Consider the following 26,728-nt stretch of genomic DNA (forward strand, 5'->3'; position numbering starts at 1 on the left):
TTGAACTACACCCCCTTTATGAAACGTGTGATATAAATACACTTTTTATGGTTGTTTTAATTATTATCATTATAAATATCAAGACAAAGGCAAAAAAATGCACTAAAGCTTCCAGTGTGGAGCTCAAAACTCAGACATGAAAGACCAAGAGGCTTCACCAGGGTGTCACTTTGCCAGGGTGTACTTTCCAGAATTTCTTTTTCTTTTTTTTCCTGCCAGAAATTATTCTCTCGCTGAAATTTGTATGGACTTCTCTTAATTGATGCTCAGGCAGAAGGACTACATTTGATCGGGCCGAGTAGCTCCACTCAGCCTTCAATTACGGGCTTCATACTGAGACGGCCTTCTTTTAACTCAGCTTTGTTTTTCGCAATCCTCCTCACCCCACACCACCTTTTCGCTTTTTCCTTTGTCTATCTCAGAGTCTCTTCAGGTTACGCTTATGAAAGGTTTCCAAGTGGCAACACACACAATGTGTGACGTGTGTATAAAACACTGTTGTTTTCTTTAGAATTAAACACCTCAACCCGCATTGACGCATAAAGATACGCTACCTTTACGTTTGTTCACAGGCATAATGTAATTATGACGATAAAAATAAAATAGGTGTAACACATGGTAAATTCATTTAATTTATCAGGATGGTGGGTTCAAATTTGTCTTATCAATTTAATTTAATGTTTATGAGTTGAAGATGGCTTTAAAATCCAACTGAATATATATATATTTTTTCCCCCTTCCTACAGCAACTTGCTCATCTGAAACGTCTGCATTGCAGTCGGTTATTCCATTAACGTGATCATAACTGTGATAATCAAAGAGACCCTGATCAGCAGAAATCCCTGGACAATGGATCACAAGAGTTTGGCTTTTAAATGCCCTTGAAGGAAGTCTATAATGCCTTGTGCTAAAGCCAAAAATCTCCCACTCGCTGTCAATAAATGCCCCACAGAGCCACCTGAGTAGCTGTTAGCAGGGCTTGCTAGCACAGGCACAGGAAGAAAATGGTATTTACACATGTATATGACACACATAGGTTTCTAGAAGCCATCTTCAAACTATTCAAACACCATTAAGCTGTATGTACATATATCAGCCTCCTTTTACCACACACATTTAGCTATAAAATACTCTCTGTCTCTTTCTCTGTCACTGAGTGTGTGGACTTTAACCTGTCCTGAGCCAATTAATCTGGCTCAGAACAGGTGTCTGAGCCGGCATGGCAGGAGGGAACTATTTCCCTCTCTGCCTCCAGCTGGCACTTCAAGCACATCCCCCATGCCTCGCAGTGTCTGTTATCCTGCTGTCCGAGCCAGTCAACCTGCCTCCAAGCAGTTGCCCTTTCTTTGCAAAATGGTAAGAAACTTTTTTCGTGTTGCACCAATGATGAGACTGTACTCTGAACATGTTTTTAGCAACGCCAGTGGTATGGCTCTATGGATGGCAATGCAGGTCGGTCTGTTGGTTCACCACTTTGGTGCAGACTGAAATATCTCAACAGCAGTCCCTGACTTTACCAGCGGGTCAAACTTTGAAGATATTCAGTGAAATATCGCATCATTTACTCAAACAAAAATGTTGTTCCCAGTTCCCAGACTTAAGGACCAAATACTCTGTCCGTGTTAACATGCCACACTGAGACAATGAACATGAGAAACAATAAACCTTGCTAAACATCAGCATTTTGCAATTGTCTGTCACCATGTGAGCTTTTAACTCAAAACGCCGCTGTACCTGAGTGCAGCCTCACAAAGCATGGCTGTAAACATTTGGTCTTGTTAGCATACATAATTGGATATGCTATCCAGCCTGCAAACTGACGCTAGCAGTGCAGTTTTCCAATGAATGTTGGTTTTGTTGCTCATTCAACATGCTGAGGTGTAGGACAAAAAATAAGTTTATGTTCGGTTTGACTAGCATAGCCAAATATTTCAATAAAAAGTAGCTCGAGCTTACTCAAAAAGTCGTCACGTTTTTTGTTTGTCTTTTTATCTAAAGAGAGCACAATACATGCAATTTACAGAGCAGATATGTAGGCTTTTGTAATTCGCACATATCGCATGAAATCAATCACTATGGGAACCAGGTAATCATGAACCAAGAATTATAAAGAGCGACAAACTCTGCGTATGGACAAGTTTGGGAGCAGTGTTGCCTCATCACATTGACAGAACCATGCCAGAATCCCGTTGACAGAACAAAGTTTGCCGATTCGTTCTGTGCTTTTGACCATAAAATTAGTTTATCAGTTTAGTTTGGCAATTTAGTTTTTCGCAATATTTTCAGAATCCCACCAAATGTTGACAAAACCAGCCCAAATTGAATCTACCAGCCCAACGCTTTTTCGCAGTGCAAAGTGAATCTCTGAAGAGCTACATTGACCCAGCATCTTCAAAGTTCTTTAGACATTAAAGACGGATAAGTGCTAAAGGATCTTCAATCAATAATCAATGGATTCTTTGCTTAATAACTCATGAGTCTCCAACACTCTGTTGAGGGCCCATTTCTCATTCAGAATACATGATTCCCTCAGCTTTTGACAGCTAGATAGCAGAGAAAGTGACAAAGGTTTCAGTCCCAAGGGATTGGAATCCTTTTTACATTCAAGGGACACGGACGGATGCATTTTCACAAAAGAAAGAAATTTCACTGCACAGGCTGCAAACAGCATAAAGACAGGCATGGTTCGTAATGTGCTTTGACCTTTAACACTGAGGTAGTTCTAATGGTGGCAAAAAAGATACCTCCCAGGACATCTTCAGAAAGGTGCTCAATATTTGATGCTGAAGTCCACTTTGCTTGGCTATTTTCACAGAGTGTGGAGTCTTTTCTTTTTCATGTCTTTTCCTCCTCCTTTTGGTAGTATCCTTGTTTTACTTGACACATTCTGTATGGGGACAGTCCCGTATGAAAAAGAATTACTTAATAGCTCACAAAGACTATTTCATTCCTACTATTGCATACTAGTCAAGATCAATATTTGGTTGAATTATTATAAGCTTTAGCTGCATGGCATTTATTTATGGTTGTATATTGTGGCCCATTACTACAATAAAGTGAATATCTTTGCAGAATGTAATCTGCCTTTTCTTACCCAATGTCTACCATGACCCTGACAATCTCTTTAAACAATTTGAATGCTTGATGTGTACACTATTAAATGTATATTGAATCTGAAGAAGCCATCTATCCATAAGCAATTCTCCAGTAATTATTGGCAATGAAGCAACTATCAGATTCTGTAAATGTAACCAACTTTTTGGAATACATCTCATTGTTTACCACCTTCTATAAATGAGCCATTGGTGCAAAAGTCTTTTTCCTAATACAGGAAATTGCACTGCCACTTTGGAGAAGTTGCATTTCATGGATTATTTCCTTTGAGACGGGCATCTATGTATTCAAATTATACAACTTTGACTCGTAGATCATTCTTACAACAAATTTGAATATATTAATGTGAAACTATTATATATATTGTTATTTTTAACATTGTTGTATACTGTGAAATACAGTACATATAGTAAATAGTACCAATGCATTGTTTCAGTTGGGTTGATTATTCCTTGTACTCCTTGTGGTAATATATACTGTGTAGGTAAGATGGCAATATGTTTCTCACCTGCCACCTGTTAACCATGTCTCCTATGAATTAAGTTCCCTGTATAGGCTGGTATTTTGCAATTGTGATGTATTATCAGTGGTAGTGTTTAGGAGACAATACAGGAAGTATTCATAATATACATGAATATTCATTATATGTGGAGATTGTCTAAAAGATTGAAATCCCATCTGTGCCTCTCATATTGGCATTGATCTTATTATTGAGCCATGATGCTGAAACTTAACTAAAGGATGAGGATGATGATATTGTGTAATTTTCTAGTGGTCAACATTGAAAGGCAATGAATTGACCTTGACCTGTATGTCTGTGAGTATGCTACCCTCAAGTGAAGTAACATACAATGTGAGAGAGACCACCAAAATCGGCAACATAAGGCTTCTCTCAGTACGTACATGAACATTATTGACTTACGACTATATTTAGTTTGATTAGAACACATTTGTTCTGATAGGGCTAACGTCTTAAAATCTAGAACGGCCATTCCTTCTGCAAGTATCTAACACTACAACCTTGAAATGTTTTGATCACATGAAAATTACACTTTTACCAAAAGCCAAAGTCAAGATTTTTTAAAAATGACAAAAAACAACATTGTATTTACTCGAGGTTTTCTATTTGAAATGTTTTTTTTTACAGTGTTTATACGTATCTTTGATATTCAACTTGCTATGAGTTCATGGATACACAAATACTTGATTGTGCTCTTTGTTCTGATATACAGCCATTTCTTTTAACACTTCTTCTGTTTTTTAGTATGTGACCAAAGCGTAGATATAGTATGATACAACAAAAAACTTTGTGCTCAGGCAATTCCAGAGAATAGTTCCCCCCATGGAAATTTAAAAAAATGAGTTGCAGGCACAAAGTGGTTAAGATGCAATGTGGTAGCAAATATCCTAATTACCTCTGAAAGCTAGTGTGAAAGAATGCTTTTAGCACCTTAGGCACTCTAAACTAGAAACTAAACTGCTTTTTCACTTCCCCTCTCTCTCTCTCTCTCTCTAACACACATCTCATTTCCACATTTTTCTTCTCAGTTCTCCTCATATAGTATTAGAGAAATCCCCACATTCTTTAAATGCAGAAACCAAATGGCAATAAAATGGCTCCAATCCTGTCTGTATTGTGGTGTTATCTATTTTATATGCCTTGTGCCTGTGTCTTGCTGGAACCTTGCACTCAGTGAGTAATGAGGACAAGGTTAGGGGGCTCTGGAGTGTAATTATTTTCATTTGGGAGACAGTGGGGGGCTGCTCTACATTTGTCTCACCCGTACGTGACAGTTCACCATCTACCAGTGACAGTAATGAGCACCGGGCTCTCGTTATCTGTTGGGGATGGCACCTCTAAAAATAAATTGTACCTTTCAGTGTCCACACATGACACGAGAGAGAGGCAAAAATTACAGTAGACTTGGTGTCATGAGCTGAGCTGAGCTGAGAGAATGCCTTGTGGAAATGTTGTCGTTAGAAAAAAGTATAGAAATACTAAAAGAAAGGACAGGTCAAGGAAAGGTGAAGCTGTGACTGTCGGGATGAATTTAATGGTACCCAGCACACTTTCATCAAACAGAGAGCTGGTTATATTTATATCAACAATATTCACATGCACTCACAAATATACACACCAACCACTGGATGGGACAAAAACACAAATCTGTGTCTTTACAAGGTGAAGCCTTTGGGCCATTTTGTCCCCTGTCGCTTTACATATTTCTAGTGCACCGAGCTTCATTGCCTCGTCCTCAACTACAGTCAGCAACATTGCTCAAAGTGGAAGAGAAATTCTTTGGGGTGTTGACCTGGCAAAAAAGTATTTTGTCATCTGTCAGTGGACTAACCTTGCTTACCTAAGAATGGTATTCCAGCTGGTATGTTTTCTATATCTCTCCAGTTGTTTTCAGGTATCACATATTCTCATTGAGGCTGTTACTATTTTTCAATTACCTTTTTGAAAATGGAAAATCTCCGATTGTTATTCGTATCTTGACCTATCCGAGTTAGGTATGTAGTGTGAAAAACACCCGCAGTTGTCACTGATGTTCTCTGTGTCTCTGGGAACGCAGCTGCAAAATCTGTTGTTCTTCCCTTCACCAGTGACGTAACAGTGATGAACGTGGTATACGGAAGTGCTACCTCGGCTTTGGTAACTTTCTTGTTGCCGTTGCTTGTGATACGTTTCCACCAGCGAAGGTGGCATCCCAAAATACGAGTGCCGAGATTATGTACAAAGTCCACACAGTGTAGATTTTAGAGTGTAGACTTTTCATTATTTTGGCTGACTTGGATATTCAGCCGTATTCAGCCAGAGAGAGGCTGCTCGAGGCTCCCGCTGGGAGGATTTCTGCCAGCAGGGACCCTCCAGAACCTGAACTGCTGAGAGCACAGACTGGGGATTCCTTTGCTGAAATTGCCCTCCGATGCCAACAGAAACCGAATAATTCTGCAAAAATGAATGTCAGCGTTGGCAGTTTTTGTTGGATGCTATTGCTTACAAAAACCCAGAGAGAGCAAGAGTAAAAGCTCTTGCTCTCTCAGACAGAGACCTTCTCCAAGATCGCAAGGATAAACAGGAAAGACAACCAAGACCAGCAGGGCTTTTTGGGGCATTTTTTTGTCATTGTAATTTGTTATTACAGTGGTCTGCCTCCAAAGAAGAAGAAAGAGCCACCAACGAGCCGCTGCAGTGGGGAAGCTGCTCAGTGGGCAGCCAGCACTGCAGAGAGACACAGCTGGGGAAAAACAGCGTGTAGAGTCGACATATTCCCTCACTCTCTCCCTTACTCTGGTTTGGATGAAATAAAACCTTAATTTCCAGAGTTGCCGAGTGTTAGAAAAATGAAAAGCCTTACAAACTAATGTATTTTGTGAGTTTTGTTTTATTTATTTCCAGTTTGAATGAAATGTGTTAAGAGTGTACGTTTTTTTCGAGCTGGCATGGCTCCGCAGCATGAGAGATCAGGTTTGTTGGTCAATATAGCACACACAGCGACTACATTTATGATGAGGGGGCGGCTGTGGCTCATTGGGTTTGATCCTTGGCTGCTGTCCTGAGCCGAAGTGTCCACGAGCAAGACACTAAACCCCAAACCGCTCACCAGGTGCTTCTCAGCAGCCCACTGCTCCCAATATGCTATGGATGGGTTAAAATGTCATGTATATGTAAAAAAAAAAAAAAATTAAATGACAGCTATAATAGATTTCATTTCAATTTCATTTAATTTACCTTTAGCACTGATAAGCCATACACAAAAAGTGGGAAATGTTCTCCTTATTTCTTCTCTTTGTATTTGTTTACAAGGTGAGGGAATATATCAGAAAACATAAGAAATTAGGACATAAATAAATGTTATAACAAGATGAAGCAAATGCTGATGACGGAGTGACTTATCTGTCCTTACTGTCCCAAAGGTGCTGGAGTGACAGACATTTGTTCTTTTTTAAATTTTGATCAGCTTTCTTACCCAGGGAAAGTTATTTGACTGTATTAGTTCCAAATGGGAATTCATAGTTTAAGTCTTTTCTCTTGTAAAACTGAAAAATACTTTAAAAAGAAAAGGAAGTCAACGTATAATTGGTTGGGATACATAGACCTTGCTGTAAACTGTTAACTACGCAGGTTTCAGATAGCAGTGGTGCCATTGTCACATTGTGTCTGAAAGGGCCTTCAGTAAGAGAACGGAGAAAGAAATGTACTAAAGAATGAATGAATTGAAACTTACGAATATTAGTTTATGCCAGAGATTTAATCAAGTTCATGCCAGAGTGGAGAATTATTCTGTATTCTTTCCTGATAATTGAAAGTAAAATTAAAAGAATTTAACATAGAAATACTTAGTACTGTAGTATACTTAATTTAGCTATTTCATTTCTAAATAATCACCAGAATGCAGAAAAATACATTTTCTGAAACTCATATTGTTTCGCCAAACCATCACTTTTGTTTCAAAATTCTCCATATTGAGATCAAGGTTGACAAGTATGATGTTCCCTGTCACTCTCTACATTTCTGACTGTCAAATAAGGCCAACAATGCCTTTTCTTGTAAGCTTTTGTAGTGCAAAGGTGCATATTTTGATTTCTCCCCACCAATCAATGTCAAGCAACTTTGAAAAAAAGCAAAAAAAAATAATTTGTGTGGGTAAAGTGGGTACTGAATAATATACCGATTTTGTTCAGGATTATATTGGCTTCCTTTACATAGCATTTTAAGTTAAAGATGTTTTTTTGTTGTCTTTCCTCTGGTTTTGAGGGTATTTCATTGGTTAGAGAAACTATGAAAATCTATATAATAAAAAAGCCACAGGTTGAAGAAATTTGACACCTATATGTTGATGACAATTTATTGCGTGTCATGTTCCGGACTTAGTATCAGTTTGATTTATTTCTCTCGCTGCAATGCTCTTTCATATACCATTTTTTTTTCCCTAATTGATAAACTCACTCTCGGCATGAAAAATTGATGACCTGCTCCTTTGTGTACCACCCCCTCTGCTGCCCTCTGTTTTCAATTGAAAGGTGAGCACTGGCTCACTGCCAGTTAGCCACTAATGGCCATGGACAGCTAGCTTCCGGAGGGCCTTGTGGCAGGTAAGGTGCAGTATTAAAAAGCCCATTATGCTAATGATAATTCAGCCAGGAGAGGGAGGGGAACATCGCCCCGACACTTCTTATCCCCATCATTAGCGGCAGCACATAAGGAGCGGATGGAGAAGCTCTTTCCTGCAAACTGAGCCTTTCCAGAGGATTTCAAATGGGATCTGAGGGAGGTGTGGGCTATTCTCTTCTTAACGGGCAGAGCCTTGACAGCTCATTTCCACTGTTGAATGCAACACAGATGGAATATGATGAAATACTACCCTCATTGTGGAAAATCTGTTGTTGGTTGGAAGGGGATGATCAGAATATAACTTTATATTTGGAGGGCCAGCAACACGAGCCAAAGTTTTGACAATTAAATATTTTCGATGGATCTTATGACTTTTTTATTGTAATGTAGTACAAGAAAAGTGAATGCAGAGAAGTTGGCAAATCCAAACTAATATGATGAACTTGTTGATAGTAAGGAGGAGTATATATTCTGCAAGAACCTTTCATACAAGCGATATACATTTCCCAAATCAGAAATGACCCTTAAGCCTCAAAGGGCTCGACATCCTGTCCAGCATATCCTTAGACTCTTAATTGGGATAAGGAAGGGAAAACATGAAAAAACATTTCTGGAAGACTAGTAAGAGTAAGGGGCTGGCGGATCAACTTCCTCAACATTCAGGCAGCCCCCTGATACGGGGGCGTGTGATTGTGAGGACCAACAACTGCACCATGATGGCCTGAGGGCGCAGTCGGACAACTAACCTGTTAGGCAGGGGTCCAGATGATTAACCTATAGGCGGTCAGGATCAGTGTGGTTGGGTTGATGATATGTTAAGGCAAAGTGTGCACTCCGCCCACTGTACCCAAATATTCCAGTAGAGGACGGAGCCTGTGTGAGTTGGAACCAAGGTTAGGATACTTTAACCATATTTTGTAAGGGGGCCCTGAGGCTCCTACACCGCTCACTGAAATAGGTGTAGAATAGCAGACAGCAGTGTGTGGCTTTAAATTCTGTGTAATCAGTATGGAATCTGGTAGGCACCTACTAATTGGCCAGCTGGGTTTATGCAAATTAAAAGTACTACCCATAAAGTCCAGTAGAGGGCTCTGCCTGTGAATGTAGAACTAAGGTTACAATATTGTAACCTTTGATTTGTTTTACCCAATGTGCCTCATGTAATGTGAGATGGAATTGCTCCCCGGATTATGTTACCCGGCCACATTTTCTGTAGTGTTGACATGGGCCGCACAACCTCCAACATTCACTATGTCGGTACATATTTTCACAGTAAGTGTGTGAGACTGAAGTTAAAACTTTTTGAAATGCCTAAAATATTGAAAACCTCAGTGCTTGCTTCAAATGATACGCATCCCTGGATAGCAGAGTTCACATCTGTAACTGGATGAGCTCAAACTTTGCGACGCATAAATGATACACCAATGAGAAATGTCAACGGCAATACGCATCGGATGGCTGCTACGACAAGACTTGCTCATTTGACAATTATTCCAAGCAGTGAGCACACCACCATGCCTTGTATAAAAACATGTATAAGTCAAGAGGCATCTAGCCTGAACGTCTCCTCCGCTCATTGTTTTTCATGGCTCATGGACAGGAGCAGGAAAGCATTGGTTGCACCACTAATGTGGGATAGTCTGGTCTCATGCTTTAGTTTGTGTGTGCCTGTGTGTATATGTTGCGTATATATTACATGATTTTCAAACTTGGCAAAGGTCCAGCTGTCTGAAACATGAACTGTACAACCCCCTGCCTGATTGCAGACGCAGTGTGAAATATATCTGTACATGTAAACAAAAAGGGATCAGCACCAGGAGTGAAGATTTGAATGCATTTGTGTTTCCTTTATTTCACACCTGGTAAATTACGTGTAATGTTGGCTGATTGGCAAATAATTATAACTGGAGAAATACTCTTTTGAAAAGGTGGAGAAAATATATATTTATACAAAACATAACCGCATTGATTTCCTCAAAAAGAAAGCTCACGCACATCTTTCCATTTCACCCTTTCAGCTAATGTGGGAGTGTTTTGAAGTTATTTTCCCCTGCTAAACAATCTGTACCAGGTAGAGTGAGAAATCTTCTATTTTTGTACACAAATCATCTGCCCCGGGGGCCCGCGAGGCACAGGGAAGATAGTCTGTTCTCCCTCGCTTTGATTTTCTTTACCTCACAGACAGCATTTCAGCTAAACTTCAGCTGAGGTAAATATTCTTTCAACTTCAAATACCATTCAAAACACAACATTTTATTGAAGCACTCGATGCAATGAATGCTGTGAATATTAAATACAGAACAGGCGATCTTCAAAGTAGTGTTCTTCTCTAACCACTTCACAGTATCATGTCAATGGTGTGAAATGCCTGTGTTCATTTTATTTGAGAAGGGACAATGCACATTATTAAGATGAGCACGTGAGTCCATCATGTCATTGTGCCACATTTAGCCAGACAGGCGTATTTTCATCTGCAGTCCCTGACAGGTTGTTGACATTAAAAGAAAAAGGTACAAGAGCACATAAGCACAGACAAAAGCTCATAAGCACAGAATGTGAGGATATTATCACTGTGATGTTAAATAGCGTGTATTACAATACAATATATTTCAAAAGGGCAACTTTTATATGGCAACATTTAAAGTCTATGGTTATTAAGGAAGAGTAGGTTCCTCATATCTTCATGACCCAATTACAATCAAACTATCTTTTCACTGTCTAATACCTTTCTTTTAAACACTTTTACAAGACACCATTTACATATAAGTGCAGTACTTTCTGGAGGTTGCAGGCCATGTGACATGTTTGTTTTTGACCCTGGAAACAGGGTGTGTCTCAGTCAAACAATTATATTCTATTAATCAGAATCGTGGTTAAATGCAGTTCTAGTTTCCTAACGCAGTAGTTCTCAAAGCGCATGACCGCGGCTAAAGTGTGATGCAGAACTACTACTTTTGACGGCAGAACAGTAAACTAAATCGTGCAATCACAATAGCAATAGTGTTCATGCAGACGGATATTCTGTAGGTTTACAGAAGGGGACAGATTTTTGACAAGGACTAAAAGGAATACGGGACGATGCTTCCAAGATGGCATGTCTAGCTGTACCGAGCAGTTTATAGTATGCAAATTCAGCATGTTTGTTCAGCCTCAAGTATGTGTTTTTGGTAAAAAAGAAAAAGTCTGGTCTTTATTATTACAGTCCTCCTCTCTCCCAACATAACTACTACGGACACCAGCGGTCAGTGATTTCTTCTTGTATTCGTGTCGGTCAACCATGTGAATAGTTCATAGCGGCCTTCTAAATCTACTAATAGGTGTAGCAGGCCCCTTCTAACCTGTGTGTATATATGATGCTGATAACCATGGATAACACGCAATCACATTTAAAGCAGGTGACAACTATAACTGTCAAAAATATTTTGCCACGAAGAGCAATCTAGTTTTCAAGAAAGATCAAAAAACAATAATGATAATATGAAGGAACTCTCAATCCCAATGCATTACCAATCTACATTTTGTTTAGCAAGGGGGTTGACTTTCATAATGTTGGGTTTTCATGTTGTATTTTCCTTTTGTGAATTCCATGCTTTTGGATGCAATTTTGAACAATATATGAGGAAGAGCTTTACACAGCACTGGTTACACAGTATATATAAAAGCTGATAAATAAGAAGTCCCATTTGTCCATGAGATGAACCCACATGCTATTCCCCTCTTGATGCCGAACACTGAAGTGAAGAGACCTTTCAACTAATGCGCCACTACAAGCTTTATTAGCTACTGTCATACTTGCTGTTCGGCATCTGGCCACCACAAAGCCCACAAGGTGTCACACTGGAAGCCTGTAACATTACAAAGGCTGTCTGATTGCTATTGATTGATTTAGTGATTGATTGACTAGTTTATTGATATTCTTTGTTGATGAGCAAAGACGCAATCTGTTTTCTTGAATAGCATAGGCCAGTGACCAAAAGTCAAGCAACAGCATTGGACTCTACTAATATACAGATAATACACATACTGGACAGCATCTACAATAGATTTTGTAATATTTGATTATCTTCAAAAGTTAGTTGGTTTTGAACATAACTATGTAAAATATGAGTATGAAGGACCTGTGATCAACAGAGAGAGGAAAAGTTTTGTCCCCTGATGACAGACTGGTATTTTACAAAAAAAAACAAAACTGAATAAATAATTTTGAAAGACCGGTTGGTAATGAGAGTTCTTGACGTAAATAAATAAGAAAAACTATCAACGTAATGGTGCATATTTAATAACAGAACAATTAACTTAATGGAGTTCAACATCCCATAATTATTTATTGAGCAGTATTATAAACAGCAGATGTTGGGAGCTGACAAATGAATGCTTCACCTTCATGAACACATGATGATTAGAAAGATCATTTTATAAAAACGACAGCATATCCATGCTGTTTTAGTTCAGACAAGACGAAGCCTTCACGTCATGTGAAGTACTTATTGACTTTATGGATATCTTTCATCTTCTTCACAGTTGGTGTTGAGATTACAGCAGAGCCACAATTCAAATAATCTGGTGTTGATTTGCATATACAGTACAGTTAAGATCGTAAGCTTCAAACTGCACTCGCAGCTTTGCCTGTGAATTTGTGTTTGCTATGTTTTTCATTTAAATGCATAACCATATCACCCTGAGCAAGATTGCATTAAAGATACAATTTTGAAGTTTCACAAGTACCCGGCTGGGTGACAACTGAAAGAACACCAATCAATGGAGGTCCATCCGGTGCTGCAGCAAATGAAAATTTCCGATCTGATTAACATCAAAAGCACAATTAAGAGATAAGTAGCCAAGAAACCAGACATAATGGGAATGCAAAACACCAAAGCAATAACAATTAAATACCCCCACTCCTAGGAAAATAGAGTCATGGCTTGGTAACAGATTTAAGGGCAATTCATGTAATTACAATCTCATTCTGTGTACTTCCATTCTTCCTGGGGTCAAAAGGTGAAGGGTATTGTCGCTGCTGCATGATTGGGAATGCAGTGTGACCATATAACACTGTTATTGCATATTGTATGTAATTATCGAAGCAAAGTGTGAGTCCCTTTGAAGGATAAGGGCGTGGAGAACAAAAACAGACACACTTATTGGGATTCCCTTTTGTTGTTTTCAAAAGCGAGTATGCAGCCGGACTGCATTTTAATAAGAACAAGACGGCCATGCTTGATGCTGTCTTAGACCAGGCACAATTGTTCTGGAAGGGAAATACTGATACTCCTTAGTTTATCATTCTATTCTTTGCTAATTAGCTGTAAACATGAACTACAGCTGAGGCCGATGGGAATGTCATTTGTTTTGCAAGTGTTTGGTCATAAACCAAATTACTCGACACATCATAAATTAAGGGTCCACCAAAGTGACTGCAATTCATCCGTGGGGAACCAAAATTAATGGCAATCTATTCAATAGTTTTTGAGATATTTCACTCAGAATCACAAATGTCACACAACACAAGTCGTCAACCTCTCCTTAAATGTAAGGTCATGCTCATATTGTAGATATATTGACGCTGCGGTTCAGCACCCTGAGCAGCACATGCACCCGCTTCAGAGAATAAACAGTGCTATCCATCGGAGGATAACTCACAATAAGAGAGGCGAGCAGGACCCCGGTGAAAAGCGTAAAAAAAAAATGAAACAAAGCAAACATGGCATACCATAACCATGGCAACGGTCGAGCAGGTGAGCATGTGACTTGGAAGCGTACATGTCATTCAGCTATAGCTTTTATAGTAGACTACTCCTGCAGTCGGAACATTGTCTTACCGTGCATTCCACTCCTGACTCCATTAATCTATCAGGACATTAAGTGATACGGTGAGTTCAATGGGCCATCAAATACATCTTTAGTTGATACTTGATGTATGACGTCAAGTGCAAAGTGTCAAGACATGGCCACTACAATCCTGTGATACGTGTGCAATAACAAAGTTTTAATTCCTCAGCTGAATAAAGAGATGTCATCTGGAGGAGAAAAACGGCAGGGAAATCTTCAAAGAGGAGCCGTAGCTTTGAAGGTGTCGCTGGTAGCTTCAAAGAGCAACATACATGTCTCCCGATGGGCTGGAAGCTCATAAGTGCATAATGAGAGTTGCTGTGGGGGTATCTTGAGACAGGCCCTCTAACTCCCACCTATGTTTCCACCAAAGCTCTCTCTATTCGCATTGAAGTGAGAGAGTCTTGATAAGCCAGATCTTGCGTGAGCAACTGATCCGTCGGTTTTATGATTTTATCAGCCTTCATAAAAAACGGCTTTAGTCAATAAGCTGTTTGCAAGCCATTGTTTCACTCGCAGCACAGTTCAATATCATGTAAAGAGATTGGCTTTTTGAGATCCGGAACTTCAAAGTTCCCACAGGAGAGACGATACTTTTAGGAGCTTTACACAATAGCCAGTGGCTTGAAACGTTGAATATTCTCCATAAGCAGGCAGTTACGGCCATAACATATCCAATAAAAGTTTCATCAGCACTGCCAGCGGTTCCATGCCAAGCATTTAATGTTGTTCAAACAGCTGCTGCATTAGAAAGGTCCAGGATTTCTGTGCAGCCCCTGTTCCAAGAACATTTTTGATTGATATTGAACTCTTGAATTCAATGTATCCATGAAGACAGAAACAAACTGGGAGCTATAGCAGGTTGGACATCCACTCTATACAGCTCAGAGGTGCACTTGGCTCATACTAGAAGGGCAAATAAAGCTGCAAATACTGACATGCTGTTTTTTTTTTCTTCTTTTGAAAAGCTGAGAGATATATTTCATAGAGCCTCAACAGGTATTTATTTATTAATTTGTTGGCAAACTGACAGATACATTTATTTTGAGGTGGAAGAAATAACTTTAATGGTTACATCGGTTGCACAGGGAGTCTCTAAAAACGCTTCATTTATGCAGCGTGGTGCTTTGTAGTTAAGAAAGAGAGGTTTAAAAAGGTGCTTGCAGGAAAAAACAAAAACAACGGCGTTGAGGCGTTTTTTTAATCACGTTAGGCCTCCCGTAATAAAAGAAGACATTCTTTAGGAAGCTTTGAAAAACGCTGCCTGTGCTTTGAGTAAAGTTCACGCGTCCATGCTCATATTATGCTGACAGCAGCCATTACTTTTCTCTTAATCTGCTTTTTTTCCCCCTTTCGTATTCACTCATCCGATCTTTCCCGCAGCTCCTGAATATGCATGAGATTTGTCTGCCGTACAGGTAAATATGCTTACCATAGAGCTCCGCAACATACTAAGCGTGTTCATATTTCTATGAATAAAATATGGTTTCAGAGAAAATGGAACCTTGAATGATCCAATTTCAATGATCATTGTCACCCCCCCCCCCCCCCCCCACTAACGACGCAATTTGACATTTACCTATCATGTGCATCTTTATCAGATACATGTGACTGTCGTTTTGCTGTTGCTTTGGAATGATAGACTGAGGGTATTTCATGTATAAATGAATGAATTGTATTAAAAGAAAAACATTTTGTCACTTCATCCTGGCACCTGGCCTGGGTGTCGGACTCGGTGTTCTGTAACATGACTCAATAATAATAAGCCAGTATTATAGGCCTGTGTCTGTTTCGATGCATATGCCCCCCCCCCCCCCCCCCCCCCCCCCCCCTCCACGTACCATGAAATGATGCCCCCCCCCCCCAACCTTGTTCAGATGCGCTCCATGCTTCATGGGGTACTTTATGCATTGGTTAATCATTGCACTGCTATCATATTTCCCCATCACTCTCGATAACTGTTGCTGCATTTCATGTAATTCCTGAGACACAATTTCAACATTTTCACAGGAGAAAACCGTAAGAATCTTGCATCAGACTTTGATGGAAATCTTTTTTTTTTTTCTTTTCTCAAGATCATTGCATGAACACTCCACCGGAACATCCAACAAGAACAATGGAAATGCTGTGTAATAAATATGTAATCTGCGCAGAGGCAATATCCCAGATTACACAGAAAAGTCATTACTATCCTCATCTCGCCATACATTATCTCAACACAGAGATTGATAGGAAACCCTCCGGCTGACTTAGATTACAAGGGTGCCATGCTGCACAATCCCCCGAACCGAGATCACATTTTAAATTTGACATGTTTGCCGATGTGAGATCTACATCGGTAGTCCGAGCCAGTCCAATAACCTTTCCATGTGGATAATTACAATCTAAGCTGCTGCATTACAGCAATGCGAGGGGCTAGTGAGCGTGGCTGCACATGAGTTCTAAAATTAGAAAAGGAAATTCAACGAGCTCTTTGTGGATGTGTGGGTGATGTAACGCTGCACATAAGATATGCAATACTACACCTGAAATACTTTGTGAATTATTGTACGTTCGGCTGCAGACTTCTGAATAAGTTACAAGGTGTAGCTAATGCTTCTTGACAGAAACAATAGTGTGCTACAACTTGCCTGCTCCATGCATCCTACGCAAAATAATCAGTTTTGACTAATAGCCACTGAGATTCTGCATTAAACTATTGGTAAGTCACGAATGACAAAGGGGCATAACATGAGGCACTATGCGGTTAAACCGCTGAAAAAGGCAAGGATTATTTGCTGCTAAAGATTGTGTTTAGCGGGTCAATATGAGGCAAACACCTTCTTTAATGAGTTCAGTCTGTGATTAACCTCTTTTTTTTTTTTAGAGGGTTTTCATTAAATGCAAGGCCTTCATGGATATACTGTATCTGTGGAGAGAGTGGGGATGGAGGAATGAAAATGGATTTCCATCAATCTCGTTCTTGACCTTCCTACTTTTCACATGTCAGGGAGACATTGCATATTGACTGACATGCTGTCAACTTTGGCAGAGGGGAAACGATTTGAGAGTGCCTTCTTCACTTTTGGACCTACAGACGAAAGGACAAGTCAGGTATAAAGCGCAGCACCCTTGCATCCCATGAGGCATGCATTTACCCATTCAACAAGAGACAAACAGATGATTATTTATTGATTATGTGGTAAAAAACACATACTAAAAGGTGTGCTGAGGGCAAAGCAGGTCTTTGTAAATGATACAACTAGCACAGTATAAAAATAACATATTCTAAATGAGTTAGTATGCAGTTCACAGAGTATAATAAAACTTGGTAAAGTCAAATATCGACTACATTTTAGTGCATGCTGGCCTTCGTAGAACAATCCCAGCTGGCTTTGGCAGCTTGAATGAATTTTGATGTTTTCTATGTGGGTGTGTGCCAGAATAGCAGGAGTTGAGTTGCAAATACAGTCCGCTAACCTACTATTGTGACTTACAGTTATTGTCTTCAGGCACACGCATTGGGGAGATGGCAACTGTGTAAGAGAGATGAAACGGTACAGGCATGAGCCTCTTGATCCCAGTTTGTTTTGTTGCTTAAGATTTCATACTTTTCATTTTGTGTACTGTTTTCTTGCCATTTAGCCTCGTTATTCATTCAGTTAAATATCTGTCACCTGTCAAGTACACAGTTCAAATGAGCTTGGACTGAAGGAACAAAAACAATTGTAGAGGACATTTCTTTATATAAAAGAACAGGACCGAAAGAGATTGACAGCCATGAACAAATGTGACCTGACAAGTCAGAGACAGATGTAAACACTTTAACGTAACATGGTCGTAATAGCCAATTTCACCTCATTTGTCTGTTTCAAGATGGGTCAGAAGAAGACAAAAATATATCACCATAACCTTCAGGTAATTTAATCACAATGTATTAGGATTGAAGGAAGAGAAATGTGCACATCTGCACTCATCTGCTTGATATCATTTGGAAAGAGCTGACAGAATGCTCTGAAGCTGCAACTAAAAGAGGGACTTTTAAATGACTTTTACAGAAACTCAGAAATTCAGGTTAGTATTGTGAGAAAACAAATGTGGCGAATGAAACATGCAAACATTCTCACATCACTAAAAGGGGGGAAATACATTTTCAATCCATATACTGTCAGTCTAAACTGTATAACCACTTTTTATTTGAACTGGTAATAGAATATTCACATTTTGATCATATTTCTTTTTCTTGTTTTTTTTTCCCTTCATAAGCTGCATAGAGGGAGAAATAGTGAGGCTAGAGAATGGGTTGGCTCACTACGGAAAACTATAGACACTAGAACCCTGAACAGCTGCTTTTCTTGGTACACAAGCAAAATGATAACATTCAGGGACAGATTATTTTCTGATGAAATAGAGAAAAAATGTTAGCAGCAGAAAATGCAGGAAAATTGCACTGCACCATTTGATCTGCATACAAACGACCTCAGATGTGCCTCTCTCGCACACCTTGGCACAAGCAGGTTTTTTGATGCAATAAAATAACCAAACATGCAGGAAAAAACAAAGTCCATCTGGTGCCATATAGATAAAATATAGACACAAAGGTGCTTCAAGCATATTTGTCCTTTTCCTTGGAATTGTTTAGGGGCTCCTCAGAATTCACGCAGCAGAACAGCGCCAGACAGGAAACACATGAGAATCTGTGTACTGAAGCAAGCTTAAGCTGTCCTGAAGACACAGCCGGGTTTTAAGCATTGCAAGATGCTTTAATGTCAATACATTAACAGGTCAATACTTCATTAAGGGTTCAGTGTCTGTTTTCATGAACCTTGAGGGGAGATGATAAGCACTGGAGAGCTTTACTGATGCATCAGTAGATATATCTGTGAGAACACAATCTAAAGTATGCTTGATTTTGGTTGTAACAAAAGGCCTTTTGGTGCCCTGTCTACTAAACAGAAGAAACGGAAAATGATACATGGAACATACAGCACATCAGTCAAGTAAATGAAATAAAAAGTTGAGTTAATTGGAAAAGATATACAGTATAATTGTCACACATATCTGTGCCATACGCTTCTCACTACATGTGACTCTGGTAGTTTCAGCAAGAGCTGTGATTGGTCAGCATGGCCTGCTCATGTGTTCTCCAGGCAGCAACCTCAGGTTCTGAAAATAGAAGCCAATGTTGAAGTGCCTTTAGCTTGTATTCTTTCTAATGACTCTTCTGGATGTAAAAGAAGTCTTACTGTAAATAAAATGACTCTACTTCTCACTTGATTTATTACCTCAGTAAACGTTGTGAACATGAGTTTATGGTCTCAATCACCAGTTTCAAGTCTTCTTCAATACAGCATGATGTTCATTTAAAGTATGGTCCATTTAGAGTAAAATAGGTGATAAAGCAGGCTATCCTTTAGGGCGTGGCTACCTTGTGATTGACTGGTTGCTGCCAATACCAGAGCCGTTAAAGTCACAAAACCACAGTCCACAAATCAATGGGTGACTTCATGACGACGACTTCGACTTATATACAGTTTATGTTCTTTTCAGTTGAGTTTCTAAGACAGATTGAGACAACATGAGCACATGCTAATCTTCGTCTTTTCAGTGACACACATCTAGCAATGAGCATGATCCTCGCTCTCTATTACAGTGAATGAAACGCCATAAGTGCAGCCCCCTTTCCATCTTCGCTCGCATCACGAAATGATGACAGGAACGTAATGACAATTGCCCGGTAACTTGAGTATATAATTGCAGCACAATAACACTGGATCAAGTGTAGTGTCCCCAACTCAATCACGTCCTCTTCTGCCTCCTTCCAAAAACACACGAGAAAGACATGCAGCCATTATGGCCCAATCACGTTGCCTTAACAAAGCCAAAACAAATTATTGACAATTTTTGTTTTCTTCACTCTCAAGGCAATCAAGGCGTCAGTCAGTGATTTTAACGTCTTCTCGGCTCTTGCCTTACAAAGTGAACAGAGTGGTATTTGTCAATTAATCAATTACATAGTTATTAAATAGCCCTTGCATTCCTCTGATTTCATGTGCTTCTTATGTATAATCTTAAATCCCTGTTGATGTAGTGTGTCTTTGTAAATGTAGGCATACCAGCGCACAGAACATACATGTCAGAGTGAACATCCATGTCAGCTCCCCAACTCTGTGAACTGTGCATAATTCACTCGGGCAACGTCTGCAGACTTACAGTAAGTATGGATAAAAGGCTCAAAATGTCTTTGATAGATGACATCATGCACTTGACTATTTGACAGTGGGACAAGATAATTTGGCCCGGACCTGGATCAAAGGTCTGTATGTAGTTTCCCATACAGTAAGTCACGATCACCTATTCTGGCTATCCAATACAAGATAAAGCTTTCTCATGGTTTGCACTGGGCTGGGTCAACTTTGATCAACTTTGATTTCAGTATTAATGGGTTTTGATTCCTCTGTTAATTCAATGAAAAGCCTTTCTGCACAGTTCATATGGTTAAAGACAGAGACATAGCATGCCAGAGACAGGTTTAGTAATAGGCAAACATTTGCCATCAGCGGAGAGAGGCATGTGTTTAAGCTTCAAGAATGCAAATGTTCCTGTTAGTCACACAGTGTAGTTGTGTAATGACATTCCAGTGTGTAATGGAATAAATAACTGCCTTGCCTAATGATTACGTTGCTACAATTCTGGGCAGATGATCAATTATCAAAGTTAAATCTCCTCATGAATGCAATGGTAATTCATTAACTTCTTTAATGATGTTTGTGTTAAGGTCTAAAATCACTGTAAGGGAAAGTATGAGTAGTGCAAAGTTGAGGCGGCATACATTTCATGAGCAACTGCTTCACAATCGAAGCAGTCGCTCCATTAAACAGAGACACGATCCTACATCAGGATTCAGTAATTACTTAGATTACGACAGATTCATACATTTATTTTATAGGTGGAGTACTCTTTAGTGCTAAAACATAACCCCGTGAATAGTACAACCGGTATTAAACATCACATTTCGACAAATTATTTGATGCTTTATATGCTGGAACGTAATGCATCGAAACCGGTGTCAAAATCACCTGATGACTAGAAGAGCACATTCATCGAACCACAGCCGGAAAGTTAGCCTGTACCAAGTCTGGAGAATAGTGAACAAGAATATTATTGTTCTCCTTCAGTGCCCATTAACTCAGATTAAGAAGAGCTGAGTGCTGTCCACTCACTGCAATGTCATGCTAATTGAAATTTAATGGATTCTTCTTTGGCCTATGCAACACCCTTCCACCAAGTTTTATGAAAATCAGGCCTGTATTTTTTAACAGACAGATACCTCAGCACCTCCAGTTATTCAGAGCTACCAGAGCTTCATGATAATCAAGTCCAGTTAGAGCTCTTGAGGAGATGACAGGTGGAAAATAAACACTCAAAATGATAATTATAAGTATTAACGCTTGTTTATGTAGCTTGAATTACGGCACTGCAATTAACTCTGGAAACTGAAGCCACTTAGCTGTTTTTAACAATGTTGGATGTTTTCAGAACAGTTTATTCTGTTCAAAATAGACAGAGAAGACATGCACCAGGCCTGTTACCACACAGGATCATGAACAAATAAATCTCTAAACTCCTTTTTTTGTTTTAGGAAAAATGACAAATGTCACAACGTGATGCATTTTCTCTCCAAATGTCATGTGTCTGCACCTCTATCAGCTGTGTCCATGTTTAAATGCTCGAAACACATGTCAAACAGATCAACTATTGACCATAGCCCCCACCAACGTTAGCTGTATTAAATAAACATTCATAAATACAAAAAAACCATCCACTTACTTATGGACACACCTTCAAATGAAAGACTGGCCTGACCTGCAAAGATAAAGGTCAAGTTGTAGCAAACTGTAATTTTCCTTGTGTATAATTTGGATACACACAGTGAAACCTCACTCTGCAGGACTTTACACAGTTCATACAAACAGATTTTACTCAAGTGTGATGAGCATCCTGAATGGGAGTCACTTCTCCTTGTTACTGATTTCATCTACGAGTCACGCAACCTTCAGCGGGCGTAGTGCCGTACAAGAGTGAGTATATCTAAATTACTTTCGTGCGTCAAGTCTTCTTCACCTTCACTGTTACAAGTAGTCAGAGCAGAAACAAAATAATTTCCACTATGTGTATGATTTCCCTTTGTATGTGCGTGGGCCAAGGCCAACGCGATCACTTGTCTAACATCCATTGAGGGGAAGTGAAAAAGGAAAAAGGGACATCCAACGTGCAAACCTGGTGGGGAAGGTGATAAGGCTGTTTACCAATGTTCAGCCCATAGAGGGTATTTACATAAGCCCAGAGGCACATGAAAGCTGGCCAGCTGTGCCTGCACTGAGGCTCTAACCGTGTCTTTTTGGCTTTGAGACAGACAGTAATACGGTGTGCCTCAAACACTCTCGAGTATAATCTCACCTGCCAAATGGTACACAATATAAACAACCCCCTGTGACCAATGGCTCTTGTTCATGGGGTTTCCAAAGTGGCGAATGAGGAAGTACTTTGTGCAGCAGTTGTCTGGATTTTTTACTTTTGTGTAACTTCCTCTAGTCTACAACTATACATTAACTAGAATATTGTTGTCAAGTGTTACCCCTTGTTGGATCTATTGATCATGGTGTGTATGAAAATGTATTCACCGGCGGAAGAACACCCTGTGGTGATTAAGTGTGAAGCATGTTTTTGTGCCCTGATTTTCTGAGAACCTTTGAGAATACACCACACTTTGCAAATCTTATCAAGTCTGTGCAATACGTCCTTCAACATCATCATAAGATATTGAGCTTTTCCAATTGAGTGCACATCTTTTTTTTGACGAACTAACTTGCTTGCTATGTAGGCAGATGATTGGTCAATTGTTTCCTTAATTCCAGACCTGTTTGAATCACTGAGTTAATCTGAGATTTGATCAGCAAATAACGACAAAGTATGAACATGAACATCCAGGCTCATCTGACTCTGGAAAACAAACTACAGGAACATAAACAGTGACTGTAAAGAGATCATTACTTTTACATCCGTATTGCACAGACACAAATATATATTTCATTGGTCTCCAAACATCAACATAGGCATGAAGTTAGCATATTGCAGGTGAGGCGTCAGCATTATTTTTACAATTCCCTTTTTTTCACTGCACTTGTGTCCTGAAACAAATGCTTTACAGTGCTTTAATGCGTCTTTTCTTTCTGACTCAACAACTTGATAGAGAACCTTCTCACACTTGGGGACACCTTGATCAAGGTGGTGCTCGAATCTTTAGCACTTCAACAGCAGGGGAGAGACCACGCCATGAATCTAAGATTGCCTGACAACATGAATGAGCGCTCTACCTGGTTGAGGATGCAGTACAAACAGCAGTTGTACATCTTAAGGTAAATCCAGTGGACTGCAGGAGTGTTCAGTTGCACGTACCATCCACCCGTTGGAAGTGAAACAGAGCACTTGGAGCAAAAGAAGAAATAATGTCTTGATATTTTTCTTATCAGTTGTTGATATAATCTGGGGCTTGCGATGATGAATGCATGTTACAGTTGTTACACTGAAATGTCGGCTGTGGACTTGCAACCACGCCTGTTTTAGGACGAAACATTTAATCCTTGCCTATGTATTCCATGTTGCCACAACATTACTAATTCAGTTAATTGTGTGTCCCACAGTGGTAACAGACACTGGTGCTGATTTGTGTTGCAACCCACCCCCTAATAAAATGCCAGTTACACAATCAGCAATTAAGGCACCGCTGATTAAGTGATTTCCATCACTGCATTGATTAAAACCATCATTTGCATGACAACTATAAGCATTTGTCAACCCACTATAAACTGACATTGTTTTTCAGTTTAATTGTCTGTCTATGTAAAAACAATGTGATTGTATAGATGTCTCGTGTAGCCTTATTATCTCTGATATCCAAGTATCAAATTTCGAAGTTGACTTATAGCTGACAAGTGTGACAGTGTCTCTAGTTGTGATATGAGGTCTGTTCGCTTCCCATTAATATTTGTCTTCCCCTTGAATGTTACTGTGATTGTTGTAATTTTAGTAAACAACATAATCGCTCTGATAACATCATACCCTGGTGTTTACATTTGTATCACATTGCAGTGACAATTGCATGCACATAATAACACATTATGTACAGCCACGATCCTCTTCTACCATATTGAGAAAGTGGGTCTTACTGGAGTAGGAAGAAAATGATAGTTTATATGGCAGGTTTCAAATACATTTCGCTCAGTAGCGTAAAGAACCTTGAAGAATGAGTCTGGTGTCTTGTTGTCAACAAATCCAACAATGAATTGATTCTATTAATATGTTTTGTCTGTGTCACACAGCGCCCCATTGTCTACAAAAAACGAATAAAATACATCAATGAGCCACATTGTTACACTGGGTGCCTGGTTCTGCAATCACCACTGCTGAAAATAGTTTGCAGCAAGGCCCCATTTACCCCTGTTTTAGTTAAGTTTTGTTAAAACTGCAGTGCCCGACACTGACCTTTTTTATCTTTTGCATTAACATATGATTTGCAGTTGGTCTGGGGTGCTAAAAATAACTAGAATTCCTATTTGAGTTAGCACAAGCTTTCACTATTTCTTTGTGTATACATACCAAGGATACCATGGGCTCTGTTACTTTATACCCATTAATCCACATTTTTGTAAACATTTCAACAACAAGTCGCAATTTTTCGTACAATTTAACTTTCCCCAAAAACAAAAACGTGATTACCTCTTTCACAGAAAACGAGAGCTTTTACTGCTGGAAGCATAGAAGTCAAGGTTTTTAAGAGGGAGATGAGTTTGAGAACTGGGAATGGAATAACCTCTTTAGCAAAATGATAAACTAGCGTGAAGGACCAAAACAGTGTGAAGGAGGGGTTAAGTAAAACGAGAAGAATCACTGGGTATAAGGTTTTAAGCCAAAAGATGGAGGAAAAAGGACAGACTAAATGACTTTATAGTATGTTTCAAAAGGTTTTTCCTGAAAGAACTAGGCCAACGTCCCTCAACCACCCAAACAGTGAACACCTCTCCCTAACTGACAGTGTAGCTGTAGCAAACAAAATCCAAAGAATGTGAATACGACAGCGTCAGTCCCACACTCAGCTACATAGCAGCTTAGCCAGCCTGCCACAGAACTTAAGTGCCCGTTACTGTCACAGTGTAAGAAGGGGGTTGGAGAAACACCCCACAGTGTCATTGTTAGTGCCCGGTCAGACGAAAAAGTGGCACATCAGATGTCATTTAGGTGCATGTTGGTGCTGGAAAGTTGGTGACATCTTTCTATGTCTACTAATTGGTGAGTTTTTTAATCCTCCCCTCCTGTGTAACTACCGATTGCAAACCATGCTGTATCTCTTTTATAGAGCAGTTTTTTTTGTATAAATTGGATGGTGACAGCTTCCTAGGACTCTCCAGGGTTGTTTGCTCACAAGTCAGCCCCGCAATTGGTTATTACCACATATTTGTGCGTCACAGTTCACCAAAGTTGATTTTTGATGGTGACATTTCTATCTATTCTACTTGAAAACATCAGCCCCAGGACTATCAAACCATGGGCCAGTTAGTTGAGTTTATATCTCGCCTTTTCAACCTCTTCCTGACTTTGAAAAATTGCCACCATTATAAAAGCCTGCCCGATTATCCCAGTACCACACAGCGAGCGCTACAGTGTCCTCAAACCACATAATGTAATTTGTGCCCGTCAACTGGAGATATAACAAATAGACAACACCATGGCTTGTGAAGAGCTTATTATAGTCCTAGAAGATAAGACAATCCACATACTGTTTATGGCTTGATGTCTAGCTCTTTTTAGCCCACCAAGTGTCTGTCTCATCAATCACATTTTTTTTTCTTGACCCCTTCCAGGCAACACTCGTCAAATACCGACACATGGTCAGTGGTGACACTCTAGGTATGCTTTTCGCATTAGTTTTGGATGTGAATGATGGCATGTCAGTTTACAATTGTTTCATGCATACAGTGTCTTTTCAGATATAACTTCCAACATAGGTTGGCTTAGTTTTTATGTTTACCTACGCAACATACATACTTGGATAGGTTCAGGCAACAAAAGCACTGGGTTAGGCTCAGGAAAAAACTACGGTTAAACATGCTCAAGCTCAGTAATGGTTGAACCATTACACAGTTCAACAGTGGTTGTGGCACGTATCCAGATTCTTCAGTCTGTAAAAACACGAACCGTGACACATTTATATAGTGCACGCTGCGGTTATAGTGGGGGAGTGGGGGACAAAGCACCTGTGAGGACAGGTTATATTCAGCCGGGCATTCAATTTTCCCCATCCTAATAAACTATAGTCTGGTGTTATGATAGTCACGGCCCCCCGTGGGTGCTCAGTGCCTTGCCTGTAGTGTGGGTCAGCAAAATAGTCAACAATCGCTGTGGCCCTGTCTCTGTGGGGAGTTGAACTTTCCCACTGACACAGCACCGCAGATTTTCTCCTCACTGAAGATGTGAACTCCATTCGCTTCTTGAGTAATTACACTCATTATCTTCCCTGCTAGCTACCAAATGGGGTGGTGGGGCTACTCAAGAAGAAAGAGATAGGGTCGAAGGTTCTGGATCTAAAGAAGCAACAGAAAGTGGGTAGTTTCATGTCATGCTAGCACT

This window comes from Pholis gunnellus, assembly GCF_910591455.1.
Source record: "Pholis gunnellus genome assembly, chromosome: 12".
Lineage (NCBI taxonomy): Eukaryota > Metazoa > Chordata > Actinopteri > Perciformes > Pholidae > Pholis > Pholis gunnellus.